We start from the raw sequence: 13,187 nt of genomic DNA, 5'->3' as shown, positions 1-13,187 counted from the left end.
AAGTTGGATGCCCCTTTGTCTAGTCGCACTCGTTCTGGCTCTCATGGTGCCTCTTATGCGTCAGATTGTTATGCATTGGCTGTTTCTAGTATGTGCGATGAAAGTGAGCCTGTTTCATTTGATGAGGCACAAAGTTCAGAAAATTGGATGGCTGCTATGCAAGCAGAATATGATGCTATTATGAAGAATGGTACATGGTCTTTATGTGACTTGCCCCCTGGCAAGAAGGCCATTGGCACTAAGTGGGTATACAAATTGAAGCGTAAGCCTGATGGCACAGTGGATCGCCATAAGGCTAGGCTTGTTGCAAAAGGTTATGCTCAAGAGAAGGGCATTGATTTTGATGAGACTTTTGCTCCCACATGTCGTATGACCACTGTTCGCAGCATCTGTGCATTAGCAGCTCATAATGGTTGGAATGTACATCAGCTGGACATAAAGACTGCGTTCTTAAATGGAGATTTGCATGAGGAGGTGTATGTATCGCAGCCTCGTGGTTTTGTTCAAAGAGGGCAGGAAAACAAAGTGTGCAGGTTAAAAAAGGCTTTATATGGTTTAAAGCAAGCTCCACGAGCTTGGTATGAAAAAATACATGCATATTTGACTGCACATGGGTTTCAGAATAGTCCAACAGAAAGCACTTTGTATGTTAAACGTGTGGATGGTGTACATCTAATCATTGCTCTCTATGTCGATGACATGCTGCTCACAGGACCAAATGAGAGTCATATTGCTGATTTTAAGGCTGATTTGAATGCCTCTTTTGAGATGTCAGATTTGGGGCATTTGCATCATTATTTGGGGATACAATTTAAGCAGTGTGATGGAGGTATTGCTTTGTGTCAGACAAAGTATATTGAAACATTGTTGCGGAGATTTGGCCTTGAAGACTGCAAGCCTATTGCTACTCCAATGGAGACAGGTTTGAAGTTGAGTCTTCATGATGCTGGAGATCACTTTGATGTCACACTCTATCAGACAGCTGTTGGTTGCCTCATTTATGTATGCATTACGAGGCCAGACATTCAGTTTGCAGTCTCACAGGTGAGCAGATTTATGCATAGCCCAGGCATTAAGCATTGGCAGGCAGTGAAGCGTATCTTTCGCTATTTGAGTGGTACTCGGCATCTTGGGTTGTTTTATCCCAAGGGGGGATCATTGCCGCCAGATTTACATGCTTTTTCAGATTCTGACTGGGCTGGTTGTTATGACACACGCGTGTCCACGAGTGGTTTTTGCTTCATGCTTGGAAGCTCATGCATATCATGGTTGAGCAAGAAGCAGCCTACTGTGGCCACTTCTAGTTGTGAAGCTGAGTACAGGGCAGCTTTCACAGCTACGGTTGAGTGTGTGTGGCTCAGACGCCTTATGGCTGATTTGGGTGTTGGGCAGCCATCTGCCACCACCCTCTTCACTGACAGTCAGAGTGCATTGGCAGTTGCGCGGAACCCAGTGTTCCATGCTCGTACGAAGCACATTGAGGTGCACTACCATTATGTCAGGGAGAGACTCTCTGCAGGAGAGATCAGTTTGGCTTATGTGCCAACACAGGATAACCTTGCAGACCTTTTCACAAAGGCTCTGCCTCGTGAGAAGTTCGAAGCTTTTCGTAAAGCTTTGGGCTTACTTCCTTTTGTGGATTCGTCCACATAGCTAGACACTTCCCTATACATGAGTGCTAGCTCTTGTTCACCGCATCACTCCAGGGGGGATTTGTTACCATATTATAGTAGTGATGTGTGTGAACACACTTAGGACCGCCGGGGCACTTTTTCCCTCACTAGGAGGTTTTTTCCCCCGTGCATTTGTATATACGCCCATTATCTTCTAGGGCTTGTTATCTTTCATTTTTGGCACTCATAATACACTACTGTGTTGTGCTCAAGCTTCCTCATCTTCTTGAAGTTGTGTGTGCATTCCTGCAACCCTAATTCCAACATCAGTTACTGCCTTGCTTCTGAAGAGGGGTCTGGGATCAAAAGATGCATGATTATCTAGTGCTAGCTCGACCGGCTACTCTAGATATGTGTTGTAAGCAGGCAATCGAATATGAGAACGATATTCTTGAGTTGCCTCAACCAGAAGATGGATGCCAAGGTAGCTTTGGTAGCGGCAACATCGCGAGTCTCAAGTCACCAGGACACAAGACCAAGAGCAAGCAAGTTGGAAATATGACAGTGGAAGAGGTAAGTAATGCTATACTAGAGAATATAAAGGTCATGGATGGAAGAGAAGCATCAGGGAGGAATGCTCATCTCTATCCCAGAGAGAGCTAATTTGGTGCACTATTTGTAGACAAAATCAGATGAGCACCGAGTGCCCTTACTTAAGACTAAGGTGTTAAGGAAACCCTACGCTAACCGTGTCGTGGGAAGTTGCCTATCCGCCGAGCTCGAGTATGGCTCAAGAGCTCCACTGTAACCTTGTTATCGCACCATTCTCCCGCACTCGTTGTCACACCGAGGTGATTGCTCTAATCCAACGGGTGATGCAAGCTCTGTCACCGAAGATTGTGTGGGATCTCCATGGAAGATCACGTTGGTTAGCTTAATCACAAGAGAGAGAGAGAGAGAGAGAGAGAGAGAGAGAGAGAGAGAGAGAGAGAGAGAGGAAGTAAGAGAGAACAAGTGATTAGCACTAATCACTCCCAAACCCTAACCTTAAGCACACCACACATGCTAGATTAGAGTTACAAGAGAGAGGGAGAGAGAGAACACTCCACTTCTATTGCACAAATGGGAAAATGAGTTACAAACAAGAGAAATTGGCTTTTATAGTTCTAAGCCTTTTCCCACTAGGCCGCTCGGGAGTAAGTGACCCAGGGCACCCAAAACATAGTTACAAGGCTTTTCTCTATGGTTTGGCAGCCTGACCAAGATCCTCTTGTATGTCCTTTGAAGCTCGATACTTGGGAGCATCTTTAGGGTGTTTCTCTCATCAAATGACGAGACTTACAATATAGCACGGACGCCCTTTATATAAGTGTGCGAACATAGTTGTCATAGAAATGTGTTAACCAATATTGGGCTCTACAAAGACCACATCCTCCTCCTCCGCCGGAGCAATGATCGTGCTGAAATACCCCTCCCCCATGTAGCCCACCAAAAACTCACCAAACAGGAAAAATGAATGGCCACATATCCCAATGCCATCCTTGAGAAGCAGCATTTTCAAGAGGCCCAAGCATTGGCAGAGAAATACCAGTCTCAACTTGAACTGCCACCCGTTTTTGTAACCTTTGACCTCGTACCTGAGTGTGCGCTGTCCCCCATTGAACCTGAACTTCCGCACCAAGTCAGGCAAAGCCCCCCAACAACGGCTCTAGGCGGAGGAAGATCGGTTCGCCAACATGATGTTGACAAATGATGATTTTGCCCCTCATGCGCCTCCTCATCCTCCAATTCATATTCCACAAATGGCCAAGCCCAAATCCCACGTTCACATCAAATAACTCGATGTGCGAACACTAACACAGAGTTCGATAGAGACTCATGAGGTTTGCACACTAAATATCACCATGACCAATGATCTCTTGGTTTGCGAGGTTTGTTATCATGCCCTTGATGATGTGCGAGTGCCATCCACGACCGCTTCTATCAATAGTGACAAAATCAATCACGATTGGCTTAAACTCCTTATTGCTACACTTTACACCCTCCCAAGTTGCAAACTCGGCACACAATTTGTGCTCCCAAACGGCCAGACCATCCATGAACCCTACAAGGCTATTGCCTCGCTTAACACCCTGAGTGTAAATGTAGCTCAACTAGAAACAGCCACCCTTCGGGTCTGGATAGATTTCCCCTTTGGTAGAAACATGCAAAGAAAACATGCCTTGTTGTCTCCCATAGCTAGCCATAATCTTTTACCATGGGAAAGATGGGTCTCTATTGGAAAACCCTCTCTTAAAACTACCCATGCCGAAGTTCAATTACCTAGTGGACAATGTATACAAAGCCTTGGGTCTTTTATACAAACTGTATATATTGTATCTAACCCATTGGCTTATAAGTTCTATGTGGTTCCCATAGGTGAGATAAAAGAAGCAGTTTTTCCTAGAAGGAAGTTGGGTCCAGAATGCTACAAGTACAACAACTCCGCTGACATCACCACAGCTACCCTCTAGCTTAAAAATGATCCTTTGGGAGACGGGAGTGCATTGACTCTGATCCTCTACCCCCACCAACACAACTGCTTCCACAAAGGGTACTCCCTCAACCCCCATAATAACTGGTAAGTCTTCCATTTCCCTTGAACTACCACCAGAACTCAACCCACCACATCTATCCTATGGTCTACACCAATGTTATATTCTTGGAGGCATGGAAAGCACTCTAACAAAAGAAAACACTTATATTCAAATTTCACATGAAATGCGTTTAACGACAAGTGTTGGGTCTTTCATCCCTAAAATTTCTTTTGGAAATAACTAGCTGGAGTGTAGATTTCATGTTATAGATGTAGGAGAACTCTAAGGCAGAATAATCATTGGAAAAGAGTGGATTTATGTCAGGTGAAAGCATGATAAGGTGGTACACTTTCTATCAGTTGTATTGGTTACTCTACCACACTTGAAGACAACAAATATTAATGTATTTAATATCATCATAAGATTTATTCAACAATTTATCTAGTGCCTTTTAGATATAATAAATGTGAAACAAGATTAAACAACCATGTTTTAATTCTCTAACTCTACATAAAAGTGTTTCACACAACCAGTTGTAAACCATTGTCCAAGACACAGGTTTTCAGTCCATCTTATCATGCTTTCACCCTCTTGCCACTCTCACTGCCAAATCAATTGGCGTGAAGAAATGGCCACCATGGAAATCAACGGCAAAAAAGAGATTGACCTCTTGTGTCCCCATCATCCACACACCCTCACCCTGGATTGCCCTTCCACCTCACGCCCCCTCCTCATCAATGGCAATCTCCCCTATTCCCCCACCCCATGCCTCACCTAAGCCGGTCGATCGACCACTCTCGACACCACCCACCAATGACAAACAAGCCTCGTCGTCCGATATTGCCCCTCAACTCTACATCCTGGACCACCCACACTCCAAGCACCCTGACCTCATATCTTTTCATGACAATCAATGGTGGGTTCCAAAGAATCTTCTTGTTGCTCAAGGATTCTACGATGGCTACACAGAATTATGGATCCCTAGACAGCCATCTCTAAAACCCAAGCGCAAAAAGCCAACTAAGCCAACACAGACCAACCCTAAGACAAAGCTGCAACGTTGGAGTCCCCAACCACTTGTTGCACTAGGCTACTATGAAGGCAGCACTTGCCTCTGGCTACTATGAAGGCTACTATGAAGGCAGCACTTGCCTCTGGCTACCCAAGCATGCTGCTTGTGCTCATCCACCACAACTCCCCAAGAAGCCATGACAAAAGGTTCCACAACCACAAGTTCGACAATCGCAAGCACAACGAAGCCAACAATGCTGGGTGCCTACCAATGTGCTCCAAGAACAAGGCTTCCATGAAGGTAACACACACTTGTGGCTCCCCAACACAATCAAAAGCCTCTTCTTCGGCGTCGACAACCACTTCATAGCTTAAAATCTCGTCGACAAAAAAATGAAAAGCCTCAACAACCACAGACCTTTATCACTCGGTAGTGTTGGGTGCCCAAATGTCTCTTAGAAGCCTAAAGCTTCCATGATGGCAATTCCATCATTTAGCTCCCAAGGTATACCTCTCAGCAGTTTGCCCAAACCACACCCACCACGCCAGTACCTATCCAATCGACAAAGATGGTTTGGTGACCAATGGGTAGGCGATTCCCCTGCTCCTCAACACGGACTTGCCCACACCCAACCCATGGGAACTCCAAAGCTCAATACGCCCAACCCTTTCAACCCATGGAGCCTCATCCAGGATACTCCACCCCATCCCTCGACTTCGTCACCAAACCAAGGGGCAGTGCTACAAATGGCCGAGCTTCTCCAACCACTCAAAGATACACTCAAAGGTAAGCTCACAAATCTAGCCAAATGGGCTACTCATTACAAAACCCTCTTTAGGGGTGCTGACCAATAAACACTTGTCAAAAAAAAGAGAGAAAAAAAAAGGGAAAAAAGAGAGAGAGCCTCTAGTAGGTGATTAGGACCATGGGCACACCTTTTGCCCTCGCCCTCGCCCATGCACAACACACTTGTGAATCTCACTGGGCTCTTTCCTATGCGCACACACCATATAAAGCTTCATCATCAACAGCCATCTAGATGGGGGGGGACCATGGGTGCAAGCCTGGTCCATGGTATGACCCATCATCTGGATCTTCTTAATCACCTCTACTACACCCGAATAACTGCACTTCCTGTCTCATCAATCCTACCCAAGACTTCTTCTTCGGCTCAACACCTATGGATCCTCGCCATCAACTACCACTCTTATCAAAATAGGATCCCAGCTCCATGAGCTACCATGAAAGAAGAAGAGAAGAAGACAAATCATAAAAAGAAAAAGAGAGAATACTGCAACCTGATGACTCAACATCCACCACCACGGGAGCCAAGATACCCATTACGGTGTCTTGACACAGATGTTAGAGCTTCATGGACATCGTCATCGACCTACAGGATCTCGGAGTATAAGCAGTCAAGCCATGCATGTTGCCTCCTTGTCTCACTGGAATTACCCCCTTTCCATTTCTTACTAATCCCATTGTTTTACTAACTCCTCTTTAATCATACCACCTACCATAGGGATACTAGTCATTAAGTATTCCATGCTAGTCTACTCATTCAAGTATTCTGACTCCTCTAATGAGTATGTCCCACCACCGCAAAGGTGACAAAAAATGAAACAATACTCCCAAAAAAATAAATAAATAAAGAGTACTACTGTGGGCACATACAAAAAAGCAAACTCTAAGAGCCGTACGACTAGCTGGATACTTAATCACACCAGTACTCCACTAACTTCTTTCCATCATACTAACCCCTCCACCCCCTCTGATTTTTGGAGAGACAGGTCCAGAGGAACCAAATATGTTGAATTAGGGAGCATTCCTACCACCTCAGTGCGCATGGTAGATGTGCAACCAAGAGAAGAAGAAATGGAGGATGAAGCCTCCAGCACAAATGGTTCTGGATCACAAGGCCGCAATATTACCCAATGCCTTGAGAGATGGCGTAAACAAAAGATGTATATCACTCAATGAAATGCCCTATTACAAAGTAAACCCACGGCCTAGTGGGTGGCTAAGATATCTTGAGGTCACTAAGGTGCATGAGGAGTTTTCTAAGAACTGGGGTGAAGAATTGAATAAGATAACCCTGAAAGGAAAACGAGAGGAGAAGGTTATACCTCAAGAGATGAAAGTGCCTAAACTCACAAAGGCAGGATGAAGAAAATGAAACAAGGCCCTGGCTGAAGCTGAGCATGAGGCTAAGAAGGAGATGGCTGAGACAAAAGATGAGGAGGATGACAGGCCAGACCTACTATCATTGTGTCGAGTCATTTTAAAACATACACCATTGACGAACAAAAAGTGGTCCAATTGACGTGGCTAAAAGGGTAAAGGAAGATGTCCAATCCACATCTTACAACCGATCCAATTGAAGTTAAGGAGGTTGATCTTGCATAGCCAGGGGAGGATCCCAAATGTGTCTATATTGCTAAGGATTTAACTATAGCAGCTGAAGAACAAGAACTCATTGCTCTTCTCAAAGAATTCAAAGTTTGCTTTGCTTGGAAATACACTGAAACGAAGGGTGTACAACCCGAGGTGGTTCAACACATGATTTCGATCATGGATGGATCTAAACCATCTAGGCAAAAGCTATACAGATTGTAGTGATTGTAGTGATTGTAAAGAAGGAAATTGACAAATTCATCTACAGATTTCATCTTTGAGATCGAGTACACAGATTGGCTCTCCAATCGTAATCGTGCCAAAAAAGAATGAAAATTTGAGGGTCTATGTTGATCTCAAAAAGGTCAATGCAACCACCAGAAAAAAGACCACTGCCATATACTGAACATGTTTTAGAATGGGTAGCAAGTGAAGAAGCTTATGGCTTCTTAGATGGGTTTTCATGTTATAATTAGGTGTCCATAGCACTATAAGACCAGCACAAAATGGCCTTCAATACGATGTGGGGAACATATGCTTATAAGGTTATGCCTTTTGGCCTCACCAATGCCCAAGCAACCTTCCAATGATTGATGTGCACAGCCTTCAAGGACTACTTACAAAAGTGGCTGGAGGTATTCATTGATGATCTATGTGCACACTCACGATGGACTGAACATTTGGTTTGCTTGAGAAAGGTGTTTGAGCAATGTCGATTGTATCGTATATCCTTAAACCCTTTGAAGTGTCAATTTTAGGTCAAGCAAGGTGTAACTTTTAGGGCACATTGTGTTTAAAAACAGTATTTCCACGGATGAGAGCAAGGTAAAATTGATCTTGGAATTACCCCCACCCACTAACTACAAAGGTGTATAGAGGTTTATGGGCCACGTTGGGTATTATCTTTGTTTCATCTTATTCTATGCTGAAATTGCCAGACCATTGTATAGACTACTCATTGTCTTTGAATGGACTCAGGAATGCCAAGAAGCATACGATAAGTTGAAAAAAGCACTGGCAACGGCACCCATTCTAAGGCCACCCAACTAGGATCTTATATTCCACGTACACATCGATGCATCAAATTTTACGATAGGAGGTGTATTGGTGAAACCTGGGGAATTCAAATTGGATTACCGAGTTTGCTTTGCAAGTCATCAACTAAACAATGCAAAGATAAACTACACCACTATGGAGCATGAAGGGTTCGCCATGGTTTATGCTGTAAAGAAATATCGACATTACTTTAGTGGCTAACAAGTTTGTATTCTTTATGGACCGTCAAACCCTATTATATTTGGCAAACAAACCTTGCACCACAGGAAGAATCACACGCTGGTTACTTCTACTCTTGGAACTTGACTTTACGGTTATCATGCGAAAAGGGACATAACATATGTTGGCCGACCATCTATCTAGAATTCCAAATAGAGAATCTATAAATGGCAATGATGATGACCTCCTAGATGCTTGTCTGTTCCAACTTGAAATGGTACCTGAGTGGAGTGAGGATATTTCACACTATCTGGCTCATAGTTTTACGCAAGATCGACCTTTGAACAAGGATAAAATGTGTCGGCTTATTAAGCTGGCCGCATCTTATCAATTGATTGCTGGAGAATTATATAAGCTAGTCAAGGATGATATCCTGAGAAGATGTGTGCGAGAAGATGAATTTTTCACGGTATTAGAAGAAGCGCACTCAAGAATAGCTAGAGGACATTTTGCTAGAGAAGCTATAGCTTGCAAAGTGCTTGAAGCGAGACTCTGGTGGCTCACATTATTTGGGGATGCCATAGAGTTTGTGAAAAGATGCGAGGAATGCCAGAGATTTGCTATTCCACAACAAAAAGATAGGATGACACTCGCCCCTGTAATTGTAAGACAACCCTTTGAGAAATGAGGGATTGATTTTGTTGGACCCATTAGTCTAGGAGCGCATCCGTCACTCACAAGATATGTGATCATGGCCACGGATTATTTCACTAAGTGGGCAAAGGAGAGAGCCTCTAAAAAAGCTAATGCTCAGACTGCGGCGGCCAAGTTCTTATATAAACAGATCATTTCCATATTTGGCTTTCCACTTGAATTAGTCAGTGACCGGGGTTCACATTTCATTAATGAGGTGATTGAACGCTTACTTACATGATTCCTTATAGTACATTGTAAATCATCACCTTATTACCCACAAGAAAATGGTCAAGCACCAACAAGATTTTATGTGCTATCTTGACGAAAACCTTAAAAGCTAGTCGCACGGATTGGGAACACAAGAAGCTGGTTGCAGCTCTATGGGATTATCGTACATTGTATAAGGTTATGCTAATGGAGTTTTTAGTTCTTAGCCTGCGAATTGTAGTACAAGAAAGTCTTACTAAAAATGCATTAGTAGCCGAGAGATTGGTTGATTTGAAAAAACTTGATGAAACCAGGATAATTGCATCACATGGGCTTATGGTTGAGAAACTACAAAGAAAACGTTGGTTTAAGCACCCATAACCTAAAACACAAGGAACTAGAAATAGGGGACCTCATCCTCCTGTATATGCTGTTGGAAGCACCAAGAAAAAGAAACTCAAGTATAGAGCGTTAGGACCTTTCAGAGTGTGTGAAATCACCCCTCAAGGGTCGGTCCGAATTGAAACCATCGAGGGAGTAGAAATGGAAGGATACATCAATGGGAGCAAATTCAAAAAGTTTTACGGACCTTGACCAAGGAAATGCTTGCACAAGAGCATCTTTTGAAACAAAAGAAGGAGCTAGCCAAAGAAAAAATCAAACAAGCTCTAGAAGAAGCCAAGGCAGAACAGAGACTCCAAGGAAAAATGCTACATGTGAACATGGCTTCACTCACCTTGCTTGACGAGGATTTCCTGGACATTGAGCTTGCATGTCTTAGTGTAAAAGAGAGTTACACTAAAAGCATTACATTGAGCTTGCATGTCTTAGTGTAAAAGAGAGTTACACTAAAAGCATTACATTAATTGATATAGAATCAAGTCATAACTTGATCTCCTATGAAACATGGGTAGCTCTAGGCAAACCTCACCTCGAGGCCTCTAATGCACAAGTTCACAGTGTGCATTTATCAACTATGAAAACCATGGGATTTTTGAATGTTAATATTTCTATCAAAGATATCCCTTGGTTGGAAAGGTATTTGTCATGCCTGCAGGATCCCTAGAGGAAGAGATGATTCTTGGATGATTCTGCATTTGCGCCAATAATTATCATATCCAATGGGAGGAACAGGCAGCACACCTCAATGATGGCAACAAGGACACCATCACAGTGCCATTATGGAGTCCATCAAATAAAGGAAAATAGGAAATGACATGTGACATGGAGCCACTAATACCAAAGAAAGCAGAGGCCATAACAGAGAGAGCGTCCACATCACAACCTCATCTCCATATAAGAAAACCATAATAAAAGCAGCAAAAGTATCCAGTACGTTAACAGTGGGTTTCCAAAGCCTAGCTTCAAGCCCAAGGGTGCTATGATATAGACAAGACCTCATGGGAATCTAGCCATAAAAGCCATGCTACAAGCAAGGGACCAGGAAGGCAACCCAAGGACAGGAAGCAGTATTCCAAGCAAGCCCACACTCAACTCAGCATTCAAAAGTGGTGGGTCCAAAAGGACTTACTAGTAGCACAGGGCTACTATCAAGGGAATGTAACGGTATGGGTACTAAAGACCAATCCAAGACCCAATGTTGTGTACACCTTTAGGACAACAAAAGAGGCCCATAAGCACAAACAAAACCAATCCACCGCTAAATCAAGTGATAAAGGGAAACCAACATTGGTCTGGTGACAAAAGAAAGTTGTTTAATAAAGCAAACATGGGAGTGTGACATTGCCAATGTCATCCACCAAGGAGAAAGAGCTGAACAAAATTATGCACCAGGGTAAAGAAGATGTGCACTCACATGTACAAGAAACAGAAAAGGTTCACCAGGATTCAATGGATGCACTCCTCAACTGGAGGAGGGAAAAATCCGAAGCTCTCACTCTGAACTAAAGCGGTTGCAACAACAAATACCCACAGGTTCCAAAGTACCCCATTGGTTTACGTGGTGGCAATAAACGGAGATGGATCATAAGAGGTATCCATTCCCAAGCAAGTGGATACAAGGTATCCATTCCCAAGCAAGTGGATACAAGGTAATAAGAGTATGTTTATCATGTCGTGAAACATGTTCATTTGTTTCACATGTACCCTTCTCCTCCTCTGAATGCATAATGTGTAGCCTCCTTAAGTGTTTGAGCATATAGGAAGCCATAGGGTATCAAAATTTACATCCAGAAGGGATCAAACAATTTCATACCGTGAACTAGTCTGGGGTACTTCTTGTCATGAAATGCTCAGAACTGTCTCACGCTACGAACCACTTCAAAATGGTTCACGTTGTGAACGAACTCTAGTAGTTCACGTCGTGAAACGGTCACAAGCCCTCCACCAATCGCACATGGACATGTGGCATAGCAATTTAAGCTAGCCGCTCGCCGGGACCGATGGCTGAATCATAAATACTTCTTCTTTCCCTTTTTGTGTATTTTTCTTTGACCTCCTCCATCGTATATGAATAAAATCATTGTGGGTAAAGATTGAATACATTTCAGTGTTCCTAATCAATTCATGTCTCCTTAATCGATTGCATTTGTTACTTCCCCTTTTTGTTTTTCCAAATCATCAATCCATTGCTCTTAAGAAGGTTACATCTCCCCCCAAATCGCCTCACAAGGGCATGAACTCTTAACCCGTGAAATAGTAGTCTGCTATTTCACAAGGTCCACACTAATCCCTCGGGTGGAATAACATTGCACTGAGCACTTAAAATTCGTTGTTCATACCACACATACATCATCAACACTCCTTCTCCACCGATAATCATGACACACCCAACTCTATTGTTTCACGAATTACTAAACTGCTATTTCATGTGCTGAGCCTCTCACGACTTAAGCATCTCACGTGCTAAGCCTCTCATGGCTTAATCATCTCATGTGCTAAGCCTCTCATGGTTTAATCACCTCACATGCTAAGTCTCTCATGGTTTAAGCATCTCACGTGCTAAGGCACTCACGACTTAAGTATCTCACGGATTAACCTCTCATGCACTGCTATTTCATGACCTACACCTTCACGAATTAGAGCTCATTCCCACACACAACCTTTATTGCACACCCCACTAACGCTCTTTACATCAGAACACAAACACACATACACACACACACACACATATATATAATTTTTAAAGAACCACAAGCTCCTACCAGTCATTACGACTAACGCTCTTTTCAATGTTACAGATGGCCTCCTCTGCTACATTAGACCCTGAAGTGGAACGAAATCAGGCTCACTTAAGCCAGTACCACAGGGTCACTAATGGAAAGAAAGAAGAGAGCACCACGCAGCCCTAAACTCAGCTATCTTGGGCCATTTACGCAGAATCTCCAGGGCTTCGTGATTAGCACAGACAGCCCACGAAAAGATATCAAGCTCCAATACCACAACCTAGCGTGTTTGCAGATATTGGAGGATACAGAGGTCAAAAACAAGCTAGAGAATGTGGGCCTTAGATGA

Source organism: Cibotium barometz, chromosome 45 (genome assembly GCF_041138505.1).
Source record: "Cibotium barometz isolate CiBa-2024 chromosome 45, ASM4113850v1, whole genome shotgun sequence".
NCBI lineage: Eukaryota > Viridiplantae > Streptophyta > Polypodiopsida > Cyatheales > Cibotiaceae > Cibotium > Cibotium barometz.
This window is presented reverse-complemented; position numbering follows the sequence as displayed.